This window comes from Microcaecilia unicolor, chromosome 2 (genome assembly GCF_901765095.1).
Source record: "Microcaecilia unicolor chromosome 2, aMicUni1.1, whole genome shotgun sequence".
NCBI classification, from domain to species: domain Eukaryota; kingdom Metazoa; phylum Chordata; class Amphibia; order Gymnophiona; family Siphonopidae; genus Microcaecilia; species Microcaecilia unicolor.
The window spans coordinates 598,928,422-598,956,406 of NC_044032.1; positions in this window are offsets into that span (position 1 = coordinate 598,928,422).

Genomic DNA, 27,985 nt, shown 5'->3' on the forward strand with positions numbered 1-27,985 from the left:
TACTTAGATTTCAGCAAGGCTTTTGACACGGTTTCCCACAGGAGGCTCTTAAATAAACTGGATGGGCTGAAGATAGGACCCAAAGTGGTGAACTGGATTAGGAACTGGTTGACGGACAGGCGCCAGAGGGTGGTGGTGAATGGAGTTCACTCGGAGGAGGGAAAGGTGAGTAGTGGTGTGCCTCAGGGATCGGTGCTGGGGCCGATTCTGTTCAATATATTTGTGAGTGACATTGCTGAAGGGTTAGAAGGCAAAGTATGCCTATTTGCGGATGATACTAAGATTTGTAACACAGTGGACACCCAGGAGGGAGTGGAAAACATGAAAAAGGATCTGAAAAACCTAGAAGAATGGTCTAAGGTTTGGCAATTAAAATTCAATGCGAAGAAATGCAAAGTGATGCACTTAGGGAGTAGAAATCCAAGAGAGGTGTATGTGTTAGGCGGTGAGAGTCTGCTAGGTACAGATGGGGAGAGGGATCTTGGGGTGATAGTATCTGAGGATCTGAAGCCGATGAAACAGTGTGACAAGGCGGTGGCTGTAGCTAGAAGGTTACTAGGCTGTATAGAGAGAGGTGTGACCAGCAGAAGAAAAGAGGTGTTGATGCCCTTGTACAAGTCGTTGGTGAGGCCCCACCTGGAGTATTGTGTTCAGTTTTGGAGGCTGTATCTTACTAAGGATGTAAAAAAAATTGAAGCGGTGCAAAGAAAAGCTACGAGGATGGTATGGAATTTGCGTTACAAGACGTATGAGGAGAGACTTGCTGACCTGAACATGTATAACCTGGAGGAAAGGAGAAACAGGGGTGATATGATACAGACGTTCAAATATTTGAAAGGTATTAATCTGCAAACAAACCTTTTCCGGAGATGGGAAGGCGGTAGAACGAGAGGGCATGAAATGAGATTGAAGGGGGACAGACTCAAGAAGAATGTCAGGAAGTATTTTTTCACGGAGAGGGTGGTGGATGCTTGGAATGCCCTCCCGCGGGAGGTGGTGGAGATGAAAACAGTAACGGAATTCAAACATGCGTGGGATAAACATAAAGGAATCCTGTGCAGAAGGAAGAGATCCTCAGGAGCTTAGCCTAGAATGGGTGGCAGAGCTGGTGGTTGGGAGGCGGGGCTAGTGCTGGGCAGACTTATACGGTCTGTGCCGGGGCTGGTGGATGGGAGGCAGGGCTAGTGCTGGGCAGACTTATATGGTCTGTGCCGGGGCTGGTGGTTGGGAGGCGGGACTAGTGCTGGGCAGACTTATACGGTCTGTGCCAGAGCTGGTGGTGGGAGGCGGGACTGGTAGTTGGGAGGCGGGGATAGTGCTGGGCAGACTTATACGGTCTGTGCCAGAGCTGATGGTGGGAGGCGGGACTGGTAGTTGGGAGGCGAGGATAGTGCTGGGCAGACTTATACGGTCTGTGCCCTGAAGAGGACAGTACAAATAAAAAAGTAGCACAAATGAATTTATCTTCTTGGGCAGACTGGATGGCCCGTGCAGGTCTTTTTCTGCTGTCATCTACAATGTTTTTACCATGAAATGTATGGCAGCTTCCAGGCATTTGGAAAAAGCATTTCATACTACTGAATGTTTTTTAATGATTGGAAAAAGTTACGGGTAAGCAAGCTTTTTAAAAATGAAAATAGTTACAGAATAATACTTTATATGTGGATTGCTTGCCTGCTCTAAAATTTTAACTTAAGAAGCACAGTGTAAAATACAAGCCAAAAGATTATGAGTAGAATACAAACAGGCACAAATTGTAGCAAATAAAAGTCAAGTAAAATACACGCAAAGATGTTTTTGAGTACAATATAATCAATGCTTTATGGAGCAGCTGGTACAGGAGCCAACAAGAGGAGGAAAAATTCTAGACCTAGTTCTTAGTGGAGCACATGATCTGGTGCAAGAGGTAATGGTGCTGGGGCCGCTAGATAGCAGTGATCATGATGTGATCTGTTTTGATATCGGTTTTGGAGTAAGTACACACAGGAAATTCAATACGTTAGCATTTAATTTTCAAAAAGGAGACTATGATAAATGAGTAGAATGGTGCAGCTGAAAAGATCAAAAATTTACATCAGCCATGGATGCTGATCAAAAATACCATCCTGGAAGCCCAGGCCAAATATATTCTGTGTATTAAAAAGGAGGAAGGAAAACCAAATGACAGCTGGCATGGTTAAAAAGTGAGGTGGAGGAAGCTATTAGAGCTAAAAGCAAATCCTTCAGAAAATGGAAGAAGGATCTGACTGAAAATAATAAGATGACTTAAAAAAATAGAAACCTGTTACACTCCTCCTTAATATACATACATATAACCACCCCCTAAACCGCTAAGATAGTGTAGAGCCTAACATAACTTGGACTAAATATTAACTTAAATTAAAGTGAACAGTGCTCAGAACTGGGTACGCAAGAACTGCTATCCAGCAGTGCACTCGCCACCACAACCAACATCATAGCACCGTCAGCCCTCCCTACCTGCCAAAAGATGTCAATACTACTCGATATTCAAAAATCAAGCTGTAATAGATGTACTTAGCTTGAGCTTGGCAGGGCAGCTCCTACAAAGAAGCAGCGAACAGCAGTGCTGGTCCCAGTCCTATAAAACTCATTTTTTCTTCTTTTTTTATGCTGTGCAATCATAGTGCGATTAAAATCATGTATACACTTCCATAATAACTCAATCACACTCTCCAAATAATAAGAAACAGCATAAAGAATGGCAAGTCAAATACAAAGTGCTGATAAGGAGGGCAAAGAGGGACTTTGAAAAAAAGATTCTGTTGGAGGCAAAAACATAGAGTAAATTTTTTTTTAGGTATATTAAAAGCAAGAAGCCGACAAAAGAATCAGTTGGACTGTGAGATGACTGAGGGGTAAAAGGGCCAATCAAGGAAGACAAAGCCATAGCGGAGAGATTAAATGAATTCTTTGCTTCAGTCTTCACTGAGGAAGATTTGGGAGAGATACCGGTGCCAGAAATGGTATTCAAAGCTGACGAGTCAGTGAAACTGAATGAAATCTCTATAAACCTGGAGGATGTAATGGTGCAATTTGACAAACTGAAGAATAGCAAATCACCAGGACTGGATGGTATTCATCCCAGAGTACTGATAGAATTAAAAAATGAACTTGAAGAACTCTTGTTAGTAATCTGTAATTTATCTTTAAAATCAAGCATGTTACCGGAAGATTGGAGGGTTGCCAATGTAATACCAATTTTTAAAAAAGGTTCCAGAGGTGATCTGGGAAATTATAGACTGGTGAGCCTGATGTTGGTGCCAGGCAAAATGGTACAGATTATTATAAAGAACAAAATTACAGAGCATATTCAAAAGCATGGATTAATGAGACACAAGTCAACATGGATTTAGTGAAGGGAAATCTTGCCTCACTAATCTATTACATTTCTTTGAAAGGGTGAATAAAGGTGAGCTGGTCAATTACTGTGTATCTGGATTTTCAAAAGGCATTTGACAAAGTACCTCATGAAAGATTCCAGAGGAAATTGGAGTCATGGGATAGGAGGTAGTGTTCTATTGTGATTAAAAACTGGTTAAAGGAAAGAAAACAGAGCGTAAGGTTAAATTGTTAGTATTCTCAATGGAGAAAGGTAGATAGTGGGGTTCCCCAGGCATCTGTGCTGGGACTGCTGCTTTTTAAAAATATTATAAATGATCTATAGATGGAAGTAACTAGTAAGATAATTAAATTTGCTGACAACACAAAGTTATTCAAAGTTGTTAAATCACAAGAGGATTGTGAAAAATTACAAGAGGACCTTACGGGACTGGGAGACTGAGCATCCAAATGGAAGATGATTGTGAACAAGTACAAAGTGATGCATGTGGGAAAGAGGGAAACCCAAACTATAGCTACAAAATGCAAGGTTCCACTTTAGGAGTCACCGACCAGGAAAAGGATCCAGGCGTTATCACTGACGATACTTCGAAACCCTCTGCTCAGTGTGCAGCGACAGCTAAGAAAACACATAGAATGTTAGGTATTATTAGGAAAGGCATGGAAAACAAAAATGAGGATGCTATAATGCCTTTTTTATTGCTCCATGGTGCGACCACATTTCGAGAATTTTGGTCAATTCTAGTCACTGCATCTCAAAAAAGATATAGTGGAATTAGAAAAGGTACAGAGAAGGGTGACAAAAATGGTCAAAAAGATGGGATAATTTCTCTATGAGGACAGCCTAAAGTAGCTAGGGCTCTTCAGCTTGGAGAAAAAACGGCTGAGGGGAGATATGATAGAGGTATATAAAATAATGAGTGGAATGGAATGGGTAGACATGAATCACTAGTTTACTCTTTCCAAGAGTACTAGGACTAAGGGGCACACAATGAAGCCACAATTAGTAAATTTAAAACAAATCAGAGAAAATATGTCTTCACTGAACGTGTAATTAAACTCTGCAATTCATTACCAGAGAACGTAGTCAAAGCAGTCAGCTTAGTGGGGTTTAAAAAAGGTTTGGATGGGTTCCTAAAAGAAGAGTCCATAAGCCATTATTAAAATGGACTTGGGGAAAATCCACTGCTTATTTATAGGATAAGCAGCATAAAATGTATTGTACTGTTTTGGGATCTTGCCAGGTACTTGTGACCTGAATTGGCTACTGTTGGAAACAGGATGCTGGGACTGATGGAACATTTAGTCTGTCCCAGTATGGCAATACTTATGTACTTATGACCTTCTGAATTAGTTAAGCACGTGGCTGTCTATGAGCCATTGGACTTTGTTTCTGACAATCCCTTTTTGCTGGATAGATAATTTTGTTTGTTCAGCCAGTGGCATCCTTGGATCTTAATCGAAAATTAGATCATTTAGACTGCAAAAGTGTTCTTACTGATTTCACTGCTGAGTGTGATTCATTTTACCTTCAGGTGGGACATATAAGTACATAAGTAATACCATACTGGAAAAAGACCAAAGGTCCATCGAGCCCAGCATCCCGTCCACGACAGCGGCCAATCCAGGCCAAGGGCACCTGGCAAGCTTCCCAAACGTACAAACATTCTATACATGTTATTCCGGGAATAACATGGATATGGATATTTGCTATCCATTAGATAGCAAATATCCATATGTTTTGGGGCCTGCTGAGACAAACTCTGTGATATGCTCACCCTTAGGGATCTCGTTTATTAATTCACCCAAATAATCTCCCAGTGGAGGATGCCACTCATCCTCCTTGCTCACAAAAATCCTCGAATCTGTGTCATGATAAATATAACATTCTTGTAATGCATTAAGAGGCTTGTACAGCTCTAGGCAGGTGGGAGAGTTTATAAAAGAAGCTATGAAGATTCCAGTGTTACTTGGTAGTGCACATCTCCTTTGTGTGCTTACAGGTGATGCAAGCTGTGTCATCATCTATAAGATTGCATGATGATATGGTGTATTTGAGGGAAAACAAGCATATGTATAGCTCTTCAGGGACTCTCACAATACTTGTGGTAGTTGGATTTCCTCTTTGATCGAATTTCCCCCACAAAGTGTTTAAGAACAGTTTTTCAATTTGTCATTTTGTAGGGTTCACAGTTCTATTTCTATTCATGTTTTATATACTGCCTACTCTCCCAAAGGATCTGAAGCAGTTAACAAACAGAATAAGCCTTCACATAAAAGGGAATTACATTTAGTTAGCTATAAGTTATATCAAACAAGTACAATTATGTTATAAGTCAAACAAAAATGTTTTTAAGGACTTTCTAAAAGCAAAACATGATAGAATGGATCTAATGTCTCGAGGGAGATCATTCCAACTCTTGACTACCAGAAAAGAAAATGAATTCTCATGACTCCTTTTTAAATGTATGTTTTTAGATGTGGGATAGCTAATTTGTAAAGTGCATAAGAAACACTCAGCTCAATGGCTGGAAAACCAAAAGATCTATTACATCTTCAGAATTTTAGTTGCCCTTTGCTGCACTTTTCCAATTCTACTATATCTTTCTTGAGATGCGGCAACCAGAATTGAACACAATACTCAAGGTGCGGTCGCACCATGGAGCGATACAACGGCATTATAACATCCTCACACCTGTTTTCCATACCTTTCCTAATAATACCCAACATTCTATTCGCTTTCCTAGCCGCAGCAGCACACTGAGCAGAAGGTTTCAGTGTATTATCGACGACGACACCCGGATCCCTTTCTTGGTCCGTAACTCCTAACGTGGAACCTTGCATGACGTAGCTGTAATTTGGGTTCTTTTTTTCCCCACATGCATCACCTTGCACTTGCTCACATTAAACGTCATCTGCCATTTAGCCGCCCAGTCTCCCAGTCTCGTAAGGTCCTTCTGTAATTTTTCACAATCCTGTCGTGAGTTAACGACTTTGAATAACTTTGTGTCATCAGCAAATTTAATTACCTTGCTAGTTACTCCCATCTCTAAATCATTTATAAATATATTAAAAAGCAGCGGTCCTAGCACAGACCCCTGAGGAACCCCACTAACTACCCTTCTCCATTGTGAATACTGCCCACTTAACCCCACTCTCTGTTTCCTATCCTTCAACCAGTTTTTAATCCACAATAGGACTTTTCCTCCTATCCCATGACCCTCCAATTTCCTCTGTAGCCTTTCATGAAGTACCTTGTCAAACGCCTTTTGAAAATCCAGATACACAATATCAACCAGCTCCCCTTTGTCCACATGTTTGTTTACTCCTTCAAAGAATTGAAGTAAATTGGTCAGGCAAGATTTCCCCACAGAAAAGCCGTGCTGACTTGGTCTCAGTAATCCATGTCCTTGGATGTGCTCTGTAATTTTGATAATAGCCTGTACCATTTTCCCCGGCACCGACGTCAGACTCACCGGTCTATAATTTCCTGGATCACACCTGGAACCTTTTTAAAAAATCGGCGTTACATTGGCCACCCTCCAATCTTCCAGTACCACGCTTGATTTTAAGGATAAATTGCATATCACTAACATGCTGCTAAGCCTTTATCTTCCTTGATCGCCCCTTTTACCCCTCGGTCATCCAGCGGCCCAACTGATTCTTTTGCCGGCTTCCTGCTTTTACTATACTACTACTACTATTTAGCATTTCTATAGCGCTACAAGGCATACGAAGAAAAGTTTTGCTATGTTTCTTTTGCCTCTAATGGTAAGAAGAGGGGAAGAAACAATTTTAGGTAAAAAGGAAACTGTGTATTACACAGTATTTTCTGGCAGCCAGGGTGCCAGAAATCAGTTTTGTACCAGTACACCTTGAGGGTAATTCTTTAACAGGGCACATAGGATAAAATGGTAAGCAGACACTTTTGCAAGCCTATACTATAAAGAAAAGTAGGTGCCTACTTTTCTTTCCAGCATACTAGAGCAAATGGCAAAAATGTGCATACGTTAAAGCAAAATCACTTCCACCAGCCATTTGGAGGATGTCAATGCTCAAGCCTAGATATTAGCAAGTACCACACAAATGATAACATTCTATAATTTACATGTGTATCTGTGTACTCTGCCAAAACTCTACCCATGTACAGTTGCAAAGTGGTATAGCAAATTTTAAATAAACTATAAACAATAAACCACTAGTAAAGTAGACACCTTCAAACATGGTGCACATATTTCTGCTAGTCAGTATTCTACAAGGGGTCTTTTATATGTAAGTAGCCACTTATGTGTGTATTTGACTAGAATACCACCATTTACACACCTCTTCCCTGCCTAAAAGTATGTGGTTCCTTTATAAATTGTCCTCCATATTTGTAGATGGAAATATCACACAAACTCAAAAGAAGAACTTAAAAGGATCTCACGAAACAACAAGGGCCCAGTTTACTAAGCTGTGCTGTTGGAGTGCTAACTTTTTGCGCACGCTAAAAATTAGTGTGCACTAATGCTAGAGTAAGGGGTGTCTCTAGCATTAGTGCACGTTAATTTTTAGCGTGCGCTTAAAAGTTAGCAAGCCTACAGCGTGGCTTAGTAAACAGGGCCCCAAATAGGAAATCCAAAAAACAGTGGGAATGACCAGATGGATAAATTGGGTAGTCCAACACTGATTCTCCTTTATTGTAAGGTAGCAAGCATGATAATAAAAGCCACAAAGTCTCAAGGGATAAAGTAGTCGCGGATTCGACACGGGCCGTGTTTCGGTGAAAATGCCTTCCTTCCAAAAAAATGCTGTAGCTGAATTGGTGTCGCAATTCCAGGGATACCAGTATGAGAATCAGCAAGGCGAGAAGAGAAGGCACTTTTACTGAAACACTGACCCGTGTTGAATCCATGACTATTTTATCCTTTCAGACATTATGGCTTTTATTATCTTGATTGCTACCTCACAATAAAGGAGAATCAGTGTTGGACTACCCAATTTATCCATCTAGTCATTTCCACTGCTTTTTGGTTTTCCTAGATGGCAGTACCAACCATAGGGGTTTCTCTTTGTTTCTTTCAACTTAGCTTGTTAGTGGTCCCTTGCTGCACAAAAAGGCGCTTTACTGCCTTCTTGGGTATCTGTGTTGCCGTGATACAATAAAACAGGAATTGCAACAGGCTCACAGTTCTTCCATTTAATGGGCACAACAGCTTGAGAATGAAAATTGATGCATATATATTGGAGAAACTACTACATGGCTGTGAAAGGAAAGATTACTAGTTTTCAAATAACACAAAGTCATTTAATGATAGACACACATTAGCTGCTGCTACAAATGTCTGACTTTCCTCTCATGTTGTGATTTAATAAATTATGTGTCCCTCGCTGTTGCCAGGATTCATTAGATAAGCCATATTGTTTACTTCATGTAAGTGATGTTGAATGCTGCTAATTAATTGGTTTCTTTTGTAATGAATACATATCCCTGACGAAAGTGCTTAAGGTTGAAGGACATTGGATTCAATTTGGAGGCTTGTTTTCACATCATTCAATAGTCTGTCTGAGATGCTCTTGGTTTAAATATTTTAGTAAGAGAATTTTTTTTTACATTTACACAGGAAGATCAATCATGGAATATGTATAATAAATATTCTTAAATCATGTACATAAAACAGTGTGTCAGCTTAGTGTAGCTTCCTCGTCCCAGAAGGCCCTGCAAGCTCTACTATTACCCGTGGCCGAATACCTCGAGCCTGCAGTTCACCTCTGAGCTCAGAGACAATTAAACTAACCTCGCCTCCAAAGTCCTAGACCATGGAAGGGAAAGAAAGCTAAAAGGATTTTAAGACCCAGTAACCAGACAGATGGTAAGTACAAGTTACCAGTTGTTTATTTAAACCCAATTTGGGGTATGAAAAAAATGATGTTCTTAATACATTAGGTTCTTTTGTAACATAAAAATACATTTATACATAAACTAATAGCATAATTTTTTCTTACAGGTGCAGCAGTAGAACAACAACAACAGTGAAACCAATAGACAAGTATTAACCAAAGTATCTTATTTGTTCTCTCTCAATCTATAAATTTCCTTTATATTGTGTGTCTCAAGAATCAATTATTTTGAATTACTTTGTCTTTTAGGTGTGAACATCCAGATTCAGTCTCTACAACAGGTAAATCAGATTAAACTGTGACCTCTCAGTGTCCTTTTGCATAGGAGTGAAGACTTATCTTTGGCCCTTCTTGGAGCTTCTTTGTTCTTCCCCCTTGTATGTTGGAGCTCAGGATCTTCTCTTTCAGTACAGGAACCTACTGCCTCACCCTTTAAATGAAATCAACAACAACAAAAAAAAACAGCAGGAACAGCACTAGCTGGGATTCAGGGATAACTGTGGCTTGCAAACTAACAAAATAAAGAATAATTGTATAACCTTAAATAGTTTCTCTGTTCTTGTATTATTATTATTATTATTTATTGCATTTGTACCCCACATTATCCCACCTTTTTGCAGGCTCAATGTGGCTTACAGAATGTTGTTATGATGCAGTCATTACATGATCTTAAATACATAAGCTGAAAGTAAGTGAGTTAGATGTATGGTACTGAGTTCCCTAACTAAGGAAGGGCATTCTTCATTGGATCTTGCAGTCACACAGCTCTCAGCATCTTTGTCTCTCCAAATTCATGCAATCTTCCACTCTAGTGCACGGTGCACCCGCATGTGAGCACACATACTGCAAGCCCAACCTTAAGCTTGGAGACCAGTTTTCCTAGTGGCTTAACTGGGATACTTGCACAAATTTGTTTTACACAATCATGGTCTCTCTACCAGTCTTAACTTGCAAAACTTTTAAACAGCACACGAACAAAAATCAGTTTTAGTTCGTTCTTTCTCACTGTTCAAATCCAACACTTTTCTCCTCCAGCTCACTTCAACTACACTCAGAGCTCAAACACTTGCAGAGAAATTCCCTTTCATATACTTAAACAGCACACAGAAAAATCAGTTTTAGAACTTTCTTTCTCTGCTCAAATCCAACACTTTTCACTTTCAACTCTCTTCACCTGTATTCAGGAATTTAAAGCTCACAGAAAAAATTACTTTCACACACTTTTCTGCCTAGAAATCCAGTCATGCCCTCAGAGCTCTCCCAAATACATCTTTCCACTCCAGTCTCTTCAACCCTTCCCCCCACTTCCTGGCAAGCTGTTGCCAAGGGACACTGGGTCTCTGAATCACCAGCTGACCTCTGCTGGCCAATAAGGTGTCAGAACACAGGGTGTTTGCCTCATGGACACTAATTAACATTTTTTCACAATCTCCATTTTTGACAATAACTTTCCATAGGAAATAATAGAAAAGCTATACTTTCAGACAAAACCCCATAACATTTCTATACAATCAGTTCAAAACATCTCACAATCATTGGTGCCATCAAACCACACATACAGTGCACCTTTCACATGTTTAAACACACATCTAAATACATTTACAGACTTCTATCCAACACTCAGAGCATTGGGGCAAGCCGCAGACAGCGCAGCTCCATGCAGGAAGTCCAGAACTGCTTCTGGAGTCACAGCACTGACCACCAACAATCTCTGGGAGCCCATGTAAAAATAAAAAAATAAATATAACCCACCGGGTTACATTAGGCTTATCAGAGTTGTGGAAGGGGCTTCCTCAGTGTGTAGCAAGATGCTCTACATGTAAAGAGGAAATATGTATAAGAAAACTTTCATTAGTGGCAGTGGTGGCCTGCCTAGCAGTGAAAGGGCTGAGGTAGTGAGTGGCCTAGTGTTGGGGAGGGTTTTAGAAATGAAGGCTATGCTGGGCCAGACAGAAAGAAGTGGGCGGAACATTTTCTTGCACTTCAAAGGTGGGCCAGAAAAGGAGAGGATGGAGCTTGATTGTGGCTGCTGATCTTTACTGTGAATGTAGAATTGGGACACGGTATACCATGGGAAACAGGAAAGCAGAACTAACAGAGGCAGACAAGTGCCACAGCAGTGAACTGTATCTTACTGAATCTCAGAGGGCCCTGTGAGCTCTACCATTACCTGTGGCCAAATACCTCAAGCTTGCAGTTCACCTCTGAGCTCAGAGACAATTAAACTAACCTCGTACCAAAGTTATAACTATGGAGAGCAAAGAAAACTAAACGGATTTTAACACCCAGTAACCAGACAGATGGTGAGTACAAGTTACATAGTAACATAGTAAAGAGTAGATGACGGCAGAAAAAGACCTGCACGGTCCACCCTCCCAGTCTGCCCAACAAGATAAACTCACATGTGCCATTTTTTCTGTATACCTTACCTTGATTTGTACCTGTCTTTTTCAGGGCACAGACTGTATAAGTCTGCCCAGCACTATCCCCGCCTCCCAACCACCAGCCCCGCCTCCCACCACCGGCTCTGGCACAGACCGTATAAGTCTGCCCAGCACTATCCCTACCTCCCAACCACCAGTTATGACTTTTTTTTATTGTAAACCCAATTTGGGGTATAGAAAATGTGGTGATGTTAAGAAATTAGGTTCTTTTGTTGCATAAACATAAATTAAAATATAAACTAATAATTCAGATTTCTCTAACAGGTGCAGTAGTATTGCTTAGGAACAACAGTGAAACCATCAGATAAGTATTGGCCAAATTATCTTATTTGCTTTCTCTCATTCTATAGCTATAACTTTCTTTTGTAGTGTATGTCTTAAGAATTGATTCTTTTTGAACTAATTTATGTCTTTCAGGTGTAAACACCCAGAACCAGTCACTAGAACAGGTAAGTTTGATTAAACACAGTGACTTCTCAATGTCCTTTCCTTTGCTGTGCATAGAAGTGCAGACTTATCTTTACTTTGGTCTTTCTTTGAGCTTCTTTCTTCACGTTGCTTGAACGTTGGAGCTCAGGTTCTTTTCTTCCAGCTTTGGAACCTACTGCCTCACATTTTAAAGTCAATCAACAAAAAAGACGTTCTTCCTGTCTAACACCAGAAACAGCCCTAGGAGGTGTACATGGATAACTGCGGCTTTGTAGCTGACAAAATAAATAATAATTTTGCAACCCTAAATAGTTCTTCTATTCTTTTACTGTGTACTTTAACTAAAGAAGGGCACTCTTCATTGAACACTGCAGTCTCACTGCCTACAGCAACTTGGGTCTCTCCAAAAGGATGCAAACTCCCACACTAGCAAGCACACCAGCAAATCATGCAGAGCACCCAAACTGCAATACTCCAGGCCCAACCTTAAGCCTTGGAGACCAGTTTTCCTAGTGGCTTAACTGGGATTAATCCACATAAACAAACTTGTTTCATACAGTCATGCACTTGGTCTCTCTCCCTCAGTCTTAACTACAAAGCTTTTAAACAGCGCACAGGTAACAAATAAAAAACTGTTTTTCATTTTTTTCTGCTCAAATCCAACACCTTTCACTTCCAGCTCACTTTACCTTCACTCAGTACTCAAGCACTTGAAGAGAAAGTCACTTTCAAACACTTTTCGTCTCAAAAATGTTATCATGCAGTCAGATCTTTCTCACACAGGTCTTCACTCTGGTGTCTTCAACCCCTCTCCCTACCCCTAGGCAAGCTGTTGCTAACGGAGATAGTGACTATGAGTCACCAGCTGACCTCTGCTAGCCAATCAGGTCTCAGAACACAGGATGTCTACAGCATGGACTGTAATTAGCATTTTTCACAATCTCCATTTTGAAAAAGAATTTCTCCATAGAAAAATAATAGAAAAGCTATATTTTTAGAAAAAATACCATAAATATTGCTATGCAATTTGGTCAAAAAATTCTATAAGCATTAATGCCATCAAACTACACATACAGTACATTTTTCATACATTTAAAAACAAAGACATTTACACATCTTTGTCATAAATCTCTATCAAAACTCCCATAAAATCAGGGACGTTCACGCTAATAAAATTCTGCATTGCCCCACACACACACTTGAGCGACTCCTACTCATAAAAACCAAATCCAAAGGTCAGAACTGGCCCAAACTAAAATCTTCTCACTTAACCCCAAAAATAATTAAAAAAAATTCAAAGTACTAGGCCACCTAAAGAGGTTCTCAGGGACTCAAAACTACTATTAGAATCCCTCAAAAATTAACCCTTTAAATGCCAGCCCAACGGGACAAAAAAAGTACATAAATAAACATAACAAAATCTTGGGCCACCTCACCCCTTACCTGGTCACCAGAAGGATTCTTACTTGACAGGGGCAGCCGTGGTAAACCACCACGCTTTACTGCAGCAACTGTAGAACTCTTGCCGTGGAACCTCAAAATTGAGGCCCCGGCTTCACTTCAGGCCTAGTGCCAGCCCGGGAGTGCTACCGTGCATGTGCAAAAAGGTGGACATGCCCAGTGCATCCCCTGCACAGGCCGAATCCAGCCATTCCTCTCAGCGCGCCCAGCCGGGAAACGGCACTCCTCGGCTGGGCAGCATCGGGTGAGGTTGCAAACAGTGTGACTCCGATGGGCACCGGAGCCCTGGAACTGGCCACCAATGAAGTCTGGAAGCTCCGGAGGACTCCCAAACATCGTCAGACCACCAGGTATACAATATAGCCCACTATGTTACAGAACTCATGTGCCTTGATACTGGGTCACAGCATGGGAAAACTTGTGAAGAAAATCACAGGTGGTTCACAAGATGCAGAAAAATGCTGCTGGAACCTTGGAAATGCTGCCACTGCTGCGAAGGAAGCTGCAAGGGCAAGAATAGAACAATAATAGGCTCAGGTGGAAACAGACCCAAGTTACATCAATAAAAGAAGTCCTTCACAGGAACATTTTGGCCACAGGACAGTGGGATGCAGGTATGTGGGAATTCTTTTTCTGTTAGAAACTGGCAGTTGAACACACACAGGCTGGGCATTGAAGGGGGCAGAACCCACTATGAGGACTGATGATTTGGGGTATTTTGATGTTTATTTTAGGAGGGGAACTGTAAAACCACTGGAGTTATACGGGCAAAAAAAAAGTTTCATTTAGTTTCCTGTGTTGTTTGCAGGCTTCTTCATTTTGTTTCCTTTTGTTTTTATACATTTTTTGTTTATATCTATCTAACTTAGGGAACTCTTAGACAAGAACAACTCTGAAGCAAAAGGAAACAAGCCCAGAAGTGCAGCAGAAATATTAAAGCCTTCCTTGAACTGGTTCCTTCTAGGTCAGTCAGGAAGCAAGAACTGAATTACTAGAAAAACAGCTATACATGGGCTATTAAAGAGGCAAAACTGCTCCTCCTAGAAGGTGGCTATCTTTCCACTTGAAGGTCACAGGTTGAAGGCTGGCTTATGCATGATATAAATAAAAATACAGAAATTTAACAACAGTGGAAAGAAACCTGTCATTTCATGGTCTATTCTTGTCATATGAAAGGACATGGGAAATGCTTTAAACAAATGCTCATACCTACTGGCCTACACTAAACCATGTGCAGAGATGGGTAGTAATGAAGTACAGTTCAATTACAGTACTTAAGTAAAATTTGCAGTACTTTTACTTGTAACAAGTAACTTTTTTTTTTTTACTTGTAACTCGTTCTATTCAGATTTCAGTTAGCTGTAGGCACGCTAACTTTTTGACGCACGCTAATGATAGAGACACCCGTTATATTCCTATGGGTGTCTCTAGTATTAGCACGTACTAAAAGGTTTGCATGCCTACAGCGTGGCTTATTAAATGAGGTACAGTATTTTCCATACCTCTGCTTTTCCCCCTCTACAAGCTTTCCAAGCGATGCCAGACACAGCTTGCATCTGATTGGGCCTGAAACATCTGGTCCGAAAAACAGCTGAACTGGGATCAGAAGTTGAGGCCCAATCAGAAGCAAACCAGCTATTCTCTTCCAGCTCCAACAGAATTTTTCAAGACTTAGAAAATCCCTGTCTCAGTGCCTTTTACTAATCAAAACAGCAAAAGTAGAGGCTGACAAATGTACAAACCAATAGTGCCTTTTACTCCCATAACAGTCATATTTGTTTCATGAGCACCCCAGCCAAAACTTAACAAGCCAGCCAGCTGTTGTACAAGTTAAGAAAGAACCCTTTCTGATATAAGAACATGCAGCCAATGCAGTAGATCATGGGGTCCTTTTACTAAGGTGCGCTGGAAAATGGCCTGTGGTGCTATAAACGTGTGTTTTGGGCGCACGCAGAATTATTTTTCAGCACACCTACAAAAAAAATGCCTTTCAAACTTTTTGCCAAAAATGGATGTGCGGCAAAAGGAAAATGACCGCGTGTCCATTTTGGGTCTGAGACCTTACCGCCAGCCATTGACCTAGCAGTAAAGTCTCACGCAGTAACCGGGTGTTAATGACCTACGCACACCAAATGCCACTTGATGTGCGTCCAATATGCGCGAAAGAAAATAGAAATTATTTTTCAGCCACGCGTATTGGACGTGTGCCAAAAATGAAATTACTGCAAGAGCCATGCGGTAGCCGTGCAGTACCTCCATTTTGGTGCACATTGGGTGCACGTAGGTGCTTATGCAGCTTAGTAAAACGGCACCCATGTGATTTCAATGATGTAAGTTGGAATTCTTCATTAACTAGGGGCAACTGATAAGATGTTAACACTAAGCACTGGCTGACCAATTGGATTATCTAATTCTAAAGATGCCACTAGAAATTAAAGCATCACTTCCTGGAAGACCTATAGATGCTGAGTTTTGGAAACTTTTCTTTACCCACTGTAATTTAAGCAGTGCTTTTTTTGTAGAAAAAAAGGTGCCGGTACTCATTGTGGGTAGAGTTACCACATATGACTCCACCCCTATTATAACCACACCCACATTAGCCACACCCCTTATACCAGCCATAGCGCATATAAACAGACATCATTGAAAATATTATACTAGTATAGGAGAAAAAATAACGTGTTTTTTTTTCATTATAAATAATTTCTGTAAACTGTTACAGCTCTGTCCTCCCCATGTTTAAACTTGTACAGCGCTGTGTAACCCTGGCAGCGCTATAGAAATGCTAAGTAGTAGTAGTAGTAGCAGTATACCCAGTGCAAAATAAGTCAGCAGATGTAAATTCTCAAATTGGACACTAAAATGAAAATAAAATTATTTTTTTCTACCTTTGTTGTCTGGTGACTTTGTTTTTCTGATCATGCTGGCCCAGTATCCGATTCTGCTGCTATCTGTCCTCTTAACTCCGTTTCCAGGGCTTCCTTTCCATTTATTTCTTTACTTTCCGCCTTTCTTCTTCATTTCTTGCCCTACATCCATAAGTAAAAGCTGGGTCCTCCGCAGACTTGACTGTCCAGTGGATCCACCTTCTGCCTATTTTCTACATCCATGTGCAGTTTTTTTCCTCTCTTCCTTTTCCCTCATCCCATCTCCTTCTTCACTCTTCCCTCGCCTCCATCCATGTCCAGCATTTCTTCTCTCTCCTCCATCCACCCATGTCTAGCAGCCCTCTTCTCCCCTGCCCTCCCCTCCATCCACCCATGTCCAGCAACCCTCCTCTGCCCCAGTGCAGGTCTTTTTCTGCCGTCATCTTCTATGTTACTATGTTAAATGTAATATGACAGTTTTGGGAAATGTGCATCCTCCCCCGCCCACTACCTTGGGGGCAACGGTGTTACAGGGAGTTGATCTCAAATTTTCTGCCCAGGGCCCATTCAGTCCTAGCTACCCACTGTAGCGGGGCAGACTCCTTCGAATGCCTTGGCTGCTCTGTTGCTCTGGGGGCAGCCCAGCTGCTCCAGCTTGCCCCAATCCACCCGATCCAGCCTCTCCCTGCTTGCTTGTTCCAGTCCATCTGCTCCAGTATTCCAGTCCGCCTGATCCAGCTTTTCCCTGCTTGTTCCAGTCCATCTGCTCCAGCCTGCTTGTTCCAGTCCATCTGCTCCAGCGTGCTCCAGTCTGCCTGATCCAGCTTCTCCCTGCTTGCTCCAGTCCATCTGCTCCAGCCTGCTTGTTCCAGTCCATCTGCTCCAGCGTGTTCCAGTCCGCCTGATCCTGCTTGCTCCAGCCTGCTCCAATCTTGCTGCTCTGCGCTATTCTTCTCCAAACCATTCTAGCTTGTTCCAGTCCTGCCAGATCTCCAGTCCTGGAGATACTGTACGTTCTCCACCGCACTCACCTGCTCCCGCCTGCCTGCCTGCCTGCCTGCTTGCCAATCAACCTGCCTGCTAGCCAGTCACCTGCTCCTGCCTGCCTGCTGGCTTATCACCTCCTCATGTCTGCCTGCTAACCAATCAACCAAACTGCCTGCTTGTCTGCCTCTCAACCGCTCGTCGGCCCATCAACTACAGCCTGCCTCCCAGCCTGCATAACTACCTACCTCTGCCATTACATAGGCACCCATAAACACCCAGTCACTACTTATGGCCCCCATACATATTTTCTTCCTTGCACTATCCCTCCCCAACCTTTTCCCCCTCCCACCGCCGCATACCGCACAAACCCACTGCCCATCCATGTCCTCTCCCGTCCTGCTCACTACTCCAATACCCTACCCACCCCCGTCCCCCACCTCACCATCCCTACTGTCCTCCTCCTTTTTCCTAGCTCTCAACCTTCAACACCTCATTCCTGCCATGAACCCCTCCCCATTCCTCCTAAGCGCACCCCATCTCTGCCGCCTTCGTCGCCCTACCTCCCCCACCCTCCTCCGCACTCTCTTGCTCCTTCTCCTGCTATCCACGGGAGACATCAATCCCAACCCAGGTCCCCCACACCTGTCCTCGTCCTCGCTTCATCCATGCAAACGTTTCCGCGATATCTCCAATCTCATCTCTATTCCCTTCCTCCCCCCTCCTCCCTCCCCTTCTCGTGTGCCCTGTGGAATGCATGCTCGGTCTGCAACAAACTTTCCTTCACCCATGATCTCTTCATCTCCCATTCCCTCCACCTGCTCGCCCTAACTGAAACCTTGCTCACCCCTGACGACTTTGCCTCAGTCGCGGCCCTATGCCATGGTGGTTATCTTTTCTCCCATTCTCCCCGCCCAACTGGCCGCGGTGGCGGTGTCGGGCTACTACTTTCGCCCTCCTGCAGTTTTCAACCTCTCCTTCTACCACAGTCTCACTGTTTCTCATCCTTTGAAGTCCACTCCATCCGTCTATTCTACCTGCTGCCACTCAGAGTTGCAGTCATTTACCGCCCCCCTAATAAGTCCCTCCCTTCCTTCCTTACTGACTTCGATGCCTGGCTCTCCGTTTTTCTTGAGCCCTCATCCCCATCCCTCATTCTTGGTGATTTTAACATACACACTGATAACCCTTCCGACTCGTACGCTTCTCAATTCCTCACTCTAACCTCCTCCTTCAACCTCCTACTGAGCTCCACCACCCGCACTCACCGATCTGGCCACTGTCTTGACCTCGTCCTCTCTTCTACCTGCTCACCCTCCAATTTCTGCGCCTCAGCTTTTCCTCTCTCTGACCATCACCTGATCACGTTCAAACTTCATCACCCTCCCCCTCAGTCCCGCCCAATACTAACCACTACTTCTAGGAATCTCCAGGCGGTCGACCCTCCCACCTTATCCTCTACTATCTCTGATCTCCTCCCTTCTATCATGTCCTCCGAGACTGTCGACAAGGCTGTCTCCACATACAATGCCACCCTCTCCTCTGCTCTCGATGCCCTTGCACCGTCCATCTCCCGTCCCATGAGGCGTACTAATCCCCAGCCCTGGCTGACCCCTTGCACCCGATAACTTCGCTCCTGCGCCCGATCGGCTGAACACCTCTGGAGGAAATCTCGCACCCACACCGATTTCATTCATTATAAATTCATGTTATCCTCCTTCCAGTCCTCCCTATTCCTCGCCAAACAGGACTATTACACCCAATTGACCAACTCCCTCAGTTCTAACCCCCGTCGTCTCTTCGCCACCCTTAACTCCCTCCTCAAAGTGCCCTCTGCTCCCACCCCCCCTCACTCTCTCCTCAAGCACTGGCGGACTACTTTCGTGACAAGGTGCAGAAAATCAACCTCAAATTCACCTCCAAACCATCTTCTCCTCCTCCTCACCCTATAACACACTCCCTCAACCAACCAACCCAGGCCTCCTTCTCCTCTTTTCCCGATATCACCGAAGAGGAAACCGGCTATCTTCTCTCCTCCTGTTCCTCAGACCCCATCCCCACCAACTTACTTAACACCATCACTCCTACTGTCACCCCCACCATCTGTCATATCCTCAACCTCTCTCTCTCTCCACTGCAACTGTCCCTGACACCTTCAAGCATGCTGTAGTCACACCACTCCTCAAAAAAAATCACTTGACCCTACCTGTCCCTCCAACTACCGCCCCATTTCCCTCCTGCCCTTCCTCTCCAAGATACTTGAACGCGCCGTTCACAGCCGCTGCCTCGATTTTCTATCCTCTCATGCCATCCTCGATCCACTTCAATCCAGCTTTCGCCCCCTACACTCGACGGAAACAGCACTATCTAAAGTCTGCAATGACCTGTTCCTTGCCAAATCCAAAGGTCACTACTCCATCCTTATCCTCCTCGACCTATCCGCCACTTTTGACACTGTCAATCATAACTTACTTCTCACCACACTGTCCTCACTTGGGTTCCAGGGCTCTGTCCTCTCCTGGTTCTCCTCTTATCTCTCCCACCATACCTTCAGAGTACATTCTCAAGGTTCTTCCTCCACCCCCATCCCGCTGTCTGTTGGAGTTCCTCAGGGATCTGTCCTTGGACCCCTTCTTTTCTCAATCTACACCTCCTCCCTGGGTTCCCTAATCTCCTCCCATGGGTTCCAATATCATCTTTATGCCGATGACACCCAGCTTTATCTCTCCACACCAGACATCACTGCAGAAACCCAGGCTAAAGTATCGGTCTGCTTAGCTGACATTGCGACCTGGATGTCCAACTGCCACTTGAAACTGAACATGGCCAAGACCGAGCTTATTGTCTTCCCTCCCAAACCCACTTCTCCTCTCCCTCCACTCTCTATCTCTGTTGATAACACCCTCATCGTCCCCGTCTCATCTGCCCGCAACCTCGGGGTCATCTTTGACTCCTCCCTCTCCTTCTCTGCGCATATCCAGCAGAAAGCCAAGACCTGCTGCTTCTTCCTCTATAACATCAGCAAAATTCGCCCCTTCCTGTCTGAGCACACCACCCGAACTCTCATCCATTCTCTCATTACCTCTCGCCTTGACTACTGCAACCTACTCCTCACTGGCCTCCCAATTTGCAACCTATCCCCCCTTCAGTCCATTCAAAACTCTGCTGTACATCTTATCTTCTGCCTGAACCTGTACACTCATATCACCCCTCTCCTCAAGTCACTTCACTGGCTTCCGATCAGGTACCGCATACAGTTTAAGCGTCTCCTTTGCACTCGATCTACAGCCCCTCCCTACCTCTCTACCCTCATCTCCCCTTACATTCCTACCCATATCCTCCATTCTCAAGACAAATCCCTCCTGTCAGTACCCTTCTCCACCACCGCCAACTCCAGGCTCCGCCCTTTCTGCCTCGCCTCACCCCATGCCTGGAATAATCTCCCTGAGCGCATACGCCAGGCCCCCTCCCTGCCCATCTTCAAAGCTTTGCTCAAAACCCACCTCTTCAATGTCGCCTTCGGCACCTAACCATCATACCTCTATTCAGGAAAGCTGGACTGCCCCTACTTGACATTTCGCCCTTTAGATTGTAAGCTCCTTGGAGCAGGGACTGTCCTTTATGTCAATTTATGTTAATCTGTACAGCGCTGCGTAACCCTAGTAGTGCTCTAGAAATGTTAAGTAGTAGTAGTAGTAGTAGTAATACCCATCCCAAAGAAAATAATGATCTTTGTGGGGTTTTCTTACTAGAAAAAAAAATCTTTAGTGCAGTCTTTGCAGTGTAAAGTCAAGGCCGATTTTCAAAAGAAGCTCTTAATATATCGAGAAGGATACTGTACGTTCTCTCCTCTCCCTGAGGGGGGCGTGATGTGACGCTGCAGGGAACCTGGAAGAAAATTGGGAAATACTGGAATCTTGCAGTTTTGATTTCTCACAAAGCAAATCATGAAAGCAGGAAAATGTAACGTCTTGCTGGGACAAAAGTTAAAAATAGTGTGTAACATTAGTGGCAAAAGGAAAACGTGCCATTGCACACAGGGCAGACGGTGATGTTAAGTGAGCTGGCCTGAGTCGTTTCCACGTATCCATCTTCCCTGACTGCAGCTGAGTAATGTCCCTGAAATGCACATTTTTCTCCCTCAGACTCTTCCTGAAAAGTTTGTGCCATCTGCTTCAAAAAAACCTCAGAAAGGGAGGAGTTTTAGTGAGTAAAGTGCAGCTTCCAAAAGCCACAGAATAAGACCATGGGAATGTCAGCACTTTTTCTCACAAGTTGCAGACAGAATAAAGGAGTGGGCATCCTTGGGAATAAAGGACAAAGGGAGACGAAACCTTGAAAAGGTGGTGGGTCTGGGGGATGTTTATCTGTGATGATGTGAGGAGGTTCTTCCCGGCTCTGTGAACACAAGCTTTTAAGGGAGGTAGTGCAAGTTTTTTTTGTGTGTTGGTCGGTTGTTTCAGTTTCACACTTACCCCAAGGATTCTGACTTCCTTCAGAGGTACTAGCTTTTGCGATGGCTGTGTAATAAATGTTACATTTTCATTTTCTATTCCTGGAAAGTATGGAGCACGATGGCTTTGTGCTGCTTGATCCGTTGTTTGCAGTATACGGTTACACCCTCATCTCTGGCTCATCAGAACACGTTTTTAAGTGTGTGGGGGATGTGCAGAGAATCGCTTTCTCAGACTCAGCAGCGTGAACGATGCAGGCAGCGATTGAAAGAGGCTGTCTGCATCGGAGCTTCCCTCTGCGAGTCCCACCTATACGGAAACAGGAAGTTGTAACAGCGTAGGCGGGACTCGCAGAGGGAAGCTCCGATGCAGACAGCCTCTTTCAATCGCTGCCTGCATCGTTCGTGCCTCTGAGTCTTAAAAAAAAAAGTAAGTGTAGGACTCGCCGGGAGTGTCGCCGGGGGGCAAAAAAAAAGGTGCCGGTACTGGCACAAAAAAAGTACTGAATTTAAGCGAAAATAAAAGAAAAAGAAAAATCATAAATACAAACACAGCAGAAGTCACCTGACCTACTGATGCATGCGTATGATTACCTCCACATGCAGTGCCAGTGAATTTTCTAGAGACTGTAGAAGATTTGCTAGTGCTGCATGTGGAGGTCACCATAAGCAAATGCCAGTAGCTCTAGCATTCTCTGTTGTTGGCCTGTGCATGTGTTAGAGGCCTAGACTAGAGTCTTCTCTGTGACGTTCAGCACTGAGTATTTCAGCCAGAAGATTAGTGCTGCTCCTTGCCTCGGAGTCCCTATTTGTGTGTATAACTCTAGGCGCCATATGTAGAATCCAGATGTATATGGGTAATGTCTCGTTAAGGGTACTAACCAGGTAATGGTTTCCTTTTGAATACCAGGCCCTGAGCTGTTTGGCCAGAAGGTTGTCAGTATTTGCACAGTCTTTGCACAGAGTGAGAAGAAACTCCACTGATAGTGCCCTGGTTGATCTGAAGTGACAAAACTGAGAATACATCGGTAGTCAGTTACTAGAAGAGGGAAAGGAATATATATGTAGCTAGCCCAAGTCACCAGTGGTTGGATGCACTGAAATTATATGGGCTATATTGCAAGAACATAAGACTAGCCGTACTGGTTTAGACCAATCACCCATCTAGCCCAGTAGCCTGTTTCCAACAGTGGCCAATCCAGGTCACAAGTAGCTGGCAGAAACCCAAGCAGTAGCAACATTCCATGCTACAAATCCCAGGGCAAACAATGGCTTCCTCATTGTTATCTCAATAAAAGACTATGGACTTTTCCTCCAGCAACTTGTTCAAACCTTTTTTAAACCCAGATAAACTAACAGCTTTTACCACATCCTCCAGCAAAGAGTTACAGAGCTTAGCTATTCGTTAAGTGAACATTTTCTCCTATTTGTTTTAAAAGTACTCCCATGTAACTTCATTGAGTGTCCCCTAGTCTTTGTACTTTTAGAAAGAATAAATAAATCGATTCATTTCTACTTGTTCAACACCACTCAGGATTTTGTAGATCTAAATCATTTCTCCCCTCTCTTTTCCAAGCTGAAGAGCCCTAGCGTCTTTAGAATTTTCTTATCTTACAGGAGTTCCATCCCCTTTATCATTTTGGTTGCTCTTCCTTGAAACTTTTCTAATTCTGTTATATCTTTTATGAGATACAGTGACCAGAACTGAATGCAGTATTCAAAGTGAGGTGGCATCACGGAGCAATACAGAGACATTATATTATTCTTGGTCTTATTTTGCATCCCTTTCCTAATAATTCTAGTATCCTGTTTGCTTTTTTGTCCGCCGCCACACACTGGGCAGTAGATTTCAGCTTACTGCCTACAATGAGACCTAGATTTCTTTCTTGGGTGTTGACTCCCAAAGTGGACCCTAGCATCAGGTACTATGATTTGGATTATTATTCCCAATGTGCATCACTTTGCATTTGTTTACATTAAATTTCATCTGCCATTTAGATGCCCAGTCTTCCAATTTTCTATGGTCTTCCTGCAATTTTTCACGATACGCATGTATTTTAACAACCTTGAATAGTTTTGTGTTATCTACAAATTTAATCATAGTAACGAGTAACATAGTAGATGACAGCAGAGAAAGACTTGTAAGGTCCATCCAGTCTGCCCAACAAGATAAACTCATATGTGCTACTTTATGTGTATACCTGACCTTGATTTGCATCTGCCATTTTCAGGGCACAGACCGTAGAAGTCTGCCCAGAACTAGCCCCGCCTCCCAACCACTAGTCCTACCTCCCACCACTGGCTCTGCCACCCAATCTCTGCTAAGCTTCTGAGGATCCATTCCTTCTGAACAGGATTCACCTCATGTATTCCGATTTCCAGATCATTTATAAATATATTAAATAGCAGCAGTCCCAGTACAGATCCCTGCATCACTGCCTGATTTCAAGTCCTAAACTTTGTAGCCTATCCTTTTAGCTTCTTTTTAACCATTTTCCTAATTTTATCATAGTCACCCTTTTGAAAATTAAATGCTGTTATAATAGATTTCTTTTGTGGCTTCATTCCAGATATTATCTCATACTTGATCATGTTATGATTACTGTATCCTAGCGAATCCAATGCTGTTACCTCTCGTACTATGCCCTTCATTCCACTAAGGACTAGATTTAAAATGGCTCCCCCTTGTTTTCAGTTCCTGGACCAATTGCTCCAAGAAGCAGTCATTTATTACATCTAGGAATTTTACCTCCCTAGCACTCCCCAATGTAATATTTATCTAGTCAATATTGGGGTAATTGAAATCACCCATTATTATACTGTTGCCTAATTTACCAGCTTTCCTAATTTCTGTAAACATTTCTTCATCCGTCTGTTCATTCTGTCCTGGCAGATGGTAGTACAGCCCTAGAAGAATACTCCATCCTTGCAAACATGGAATTTCTATCCATAAGGATTCCACGCTGTTATCTGTTTTATGTATAACATTTATTTTGTTTGCCTCAATTCCCTCTAAACATACAGTGCAGTCCCCCCCCCCCCCCCATTTGATCCACTCTATCATTGCAATATAAATTATACCCTGTTAATACAGTGCCACATTTATTGTCCTCCTTCCTCCAGGTCTCTGGGGGGGAGGGAAGGGGGTTTCACTGGATCAAAGTAAAGCACAGTGTTTCCCTCTATTTTTGTGGTGAGCTGAGACCTTGTACTGTATGTTAAATAGAAAAGAAAAGAAAAAAAATCTGTGTACTTTACTATCAATTGCTGTATTTTTCTGTATGTATTTAGTTACAAGAAGTTTGCTGATTCTTATGATCATACCTTGGCTGGTTTTTACCCATAACTGGGCCTGGAATTTGTGAGTTGTGAGTATTCTTGGCTCTGTTGCATCCAGGATTTGCTATACCATTTGATCTAGGAATGATCCATTTCCAGGACTGATCTTCAATCCAGGTTCAAATTCACTTTGAAAGTAGAGGGTGTTTTGATTTGGTGATATGCCAGAGGAATTTAGAGAGAAGATAGAACTTAAGCTTTCCATATTGAGTCTGTATTACAACAGAGGTGAGCCTGCAGGGCTAGGAGGTCATTTATTTCTACCATTCAGCCCAGGAGGGAAGATGTCTGTAAATAAATGCCTTTTGAATGCGAGTCCTATCTCTGACCCTTATTTTCTTTCAAGAATGTGTTAGACCCAAAGATATGTCAATCAACTCAAGATAGGCAAATTAAATAATCAGAATGGACCCTTACAGACCCTGGAGTCTATAATTTCCAGACTTATTGAATCTGTGGGTATCTTGTCTGTCATTCTTCCAATGAGAATAAACTAAGGTCCCATAAAGACTCCTATCTCTCTTTCTCTGAATCTGAATATAGAAAAGAAAGCTCTGAATGATAAGAACCTCTCTGAAGAGTGATTTCTGGCCTGCAAGAATATACAAAAGACTCCATTAACAGCTCACTATTCAGTCTGGGAATGTTTTATGCATTGATATAAGGCTGTCAAAACCCTCAATGGAACACATCCTGCATTTTTTTTTCTTCCAAGAACTAGAATTTTGTTTGCCTATTAGTACGCTGAAAATATATATTGCTACTATCTCTACTATTAAAGGCGTGGTTGAAAGACAACCCCTATTTCATCTTATCCAGAAATGGGATTCTTTTTTAACCAGCAACAATATTACAGCCTAAAGTTTTGAAGTCTCTGCCTTCATAAGCTTGAATTTCATGTAAATGCCTCCATTTAAGCCTCTGGCGTACAAGACTCATGCTTTTGGCTCACAGTTCATTACGAGGGAGTAAATAAAAAAATGTACAGTCAGTAGGTTGTTCTTATATTGCTGCATATTTTTGTTTTGTATTGGAATATTTTGTGTGATGCTTTAGTCTATTGTTGGAAGCTAAGCTGCCTAGAGCTTTTTTTTTCAGTCACATCAATAAATACATGAAAAAACAACAAATAATACATTAAATAAACTTCAGAGCTGCAAATGGTGACCAATGTTTAAGAGATTTTCATTGTATAGAACAGAATGGAATATCACAACATAGTGCACTTCCAAGACTTGCCTTTTTTATGCCAGTAACAACAAGGATGAATGAGGAAGCCACCCATTCCACCTACCACTATGAACCTCTTGGCTTATCTACTTTGCACAGGAACAACAACAAAAAAGGCAGAAAATCCAACCTGTGTGTCTGCAGTTTGATTTATATTGTCTTGTGTCTATTTGTTCTCCATTTTTTCTAAATTTTGTGTTTGCCTCCTGTTCTTTGTGGCATCCTTATTTTTTTCTGTTTCTGTTCTGTTTTTCTTTGTTTATTCGGGATTAATTATTTTGAGACTATCTTTCATTGATATGTTTTCTTCTCTTGCTTCTTCTCTTGTCTTGCATGATCTCCTTTCCCATTTCTTCCCCCTTTCTCCTACACCCCTTCCTCAAATTCTTTCTCTATTACAAACTTGGATTTCTTCTCCTCCCACCAGTCCTCTCTTTCTCATCCCCTATCCCAGCCAGGGCCGTGCCTAGGGTCTCTGGCGCCCCCCTGCAGATTATCAGTTGGTGCCCCTCCCCGTGTGGCATCTCCTTTCTCTCAACGTGGTATGGTACGGTTTATTTTTTTAAATTTTGAAATAGAACTCGACCGCCAGCGCCGCGGCCGGCGCAGTGCCCTTGAAGGCAGATGCCTAGTACTAAAGCCATGAGTCACAACAAATATAATAAACTCAAACAAAATCTAGTTGCAGAAAATAATAGTAAAATTAATAGCACATAAATGAACAGCTAGTCCTATCTGTCAAAAATGTCAACTGTATGAGTGCAGTGGTTGCTTGAGCATCACCACTATAGCACAAACTTGTTCAAGCGTGTCCAGGAAAGAGTACTGTCAGCAGAGAGTACAAATTTGTTCACTACATCCAGGGAGACGTACTGTCAGAAGAGAGTTTGGCAAGTTGGTTTGTGCTTTGTGCCCCCCCCCCCCTGCAGACTCACAACCGCAGGAGCCGGAGTTGCGTGGACACTACAGGCCTTCCTCAGGGCAGACCCTTTCCTCCCCCAATACCCACCTTGTCACATACGGAGCCCACATTGGCTGTGACAAGCAGCAGCTCCACCCCACGGCCCCCCATCCGTTCCCGGTCTTCTTCGACTCGGTCAGAGTGAGAACTTGCCACACCGCAAGCAACACCTGCCCCGGTACTAGTTCAGGAAACAGCAGCAAGGAAGCTAAGGCTGCACCTTCCCGCCCGCTAAGCAAAGCTGAAGAGATAAATCACGCCCCTCCCCCTGCCGCTCGCTGAGCAGCTGAAGAGATAGATTCCCCGCTTCACTTACCCGGGTGTAGAGCTCACAGGCGGACATGTCTAGGCGCTGATGGGGAGGGAGGGAGGAGAGCCGAGCCCGAGCGCTGCGCGCGGGAAGGCAGCAGCGCATGCGCATAGGTGCCGACGCAGTACGGTACAGTTTATTTTTTCAATTTTGAAATAGAACTCGACCGGCAGTGCCACGGCCGGCGCGGCGCCCTTGAAGGCAGGTGCCCCCCTGCGGTGCTTACCCCGCTTACTGGGTTGGCACGGCCCTGATCCCCGCCTTCTC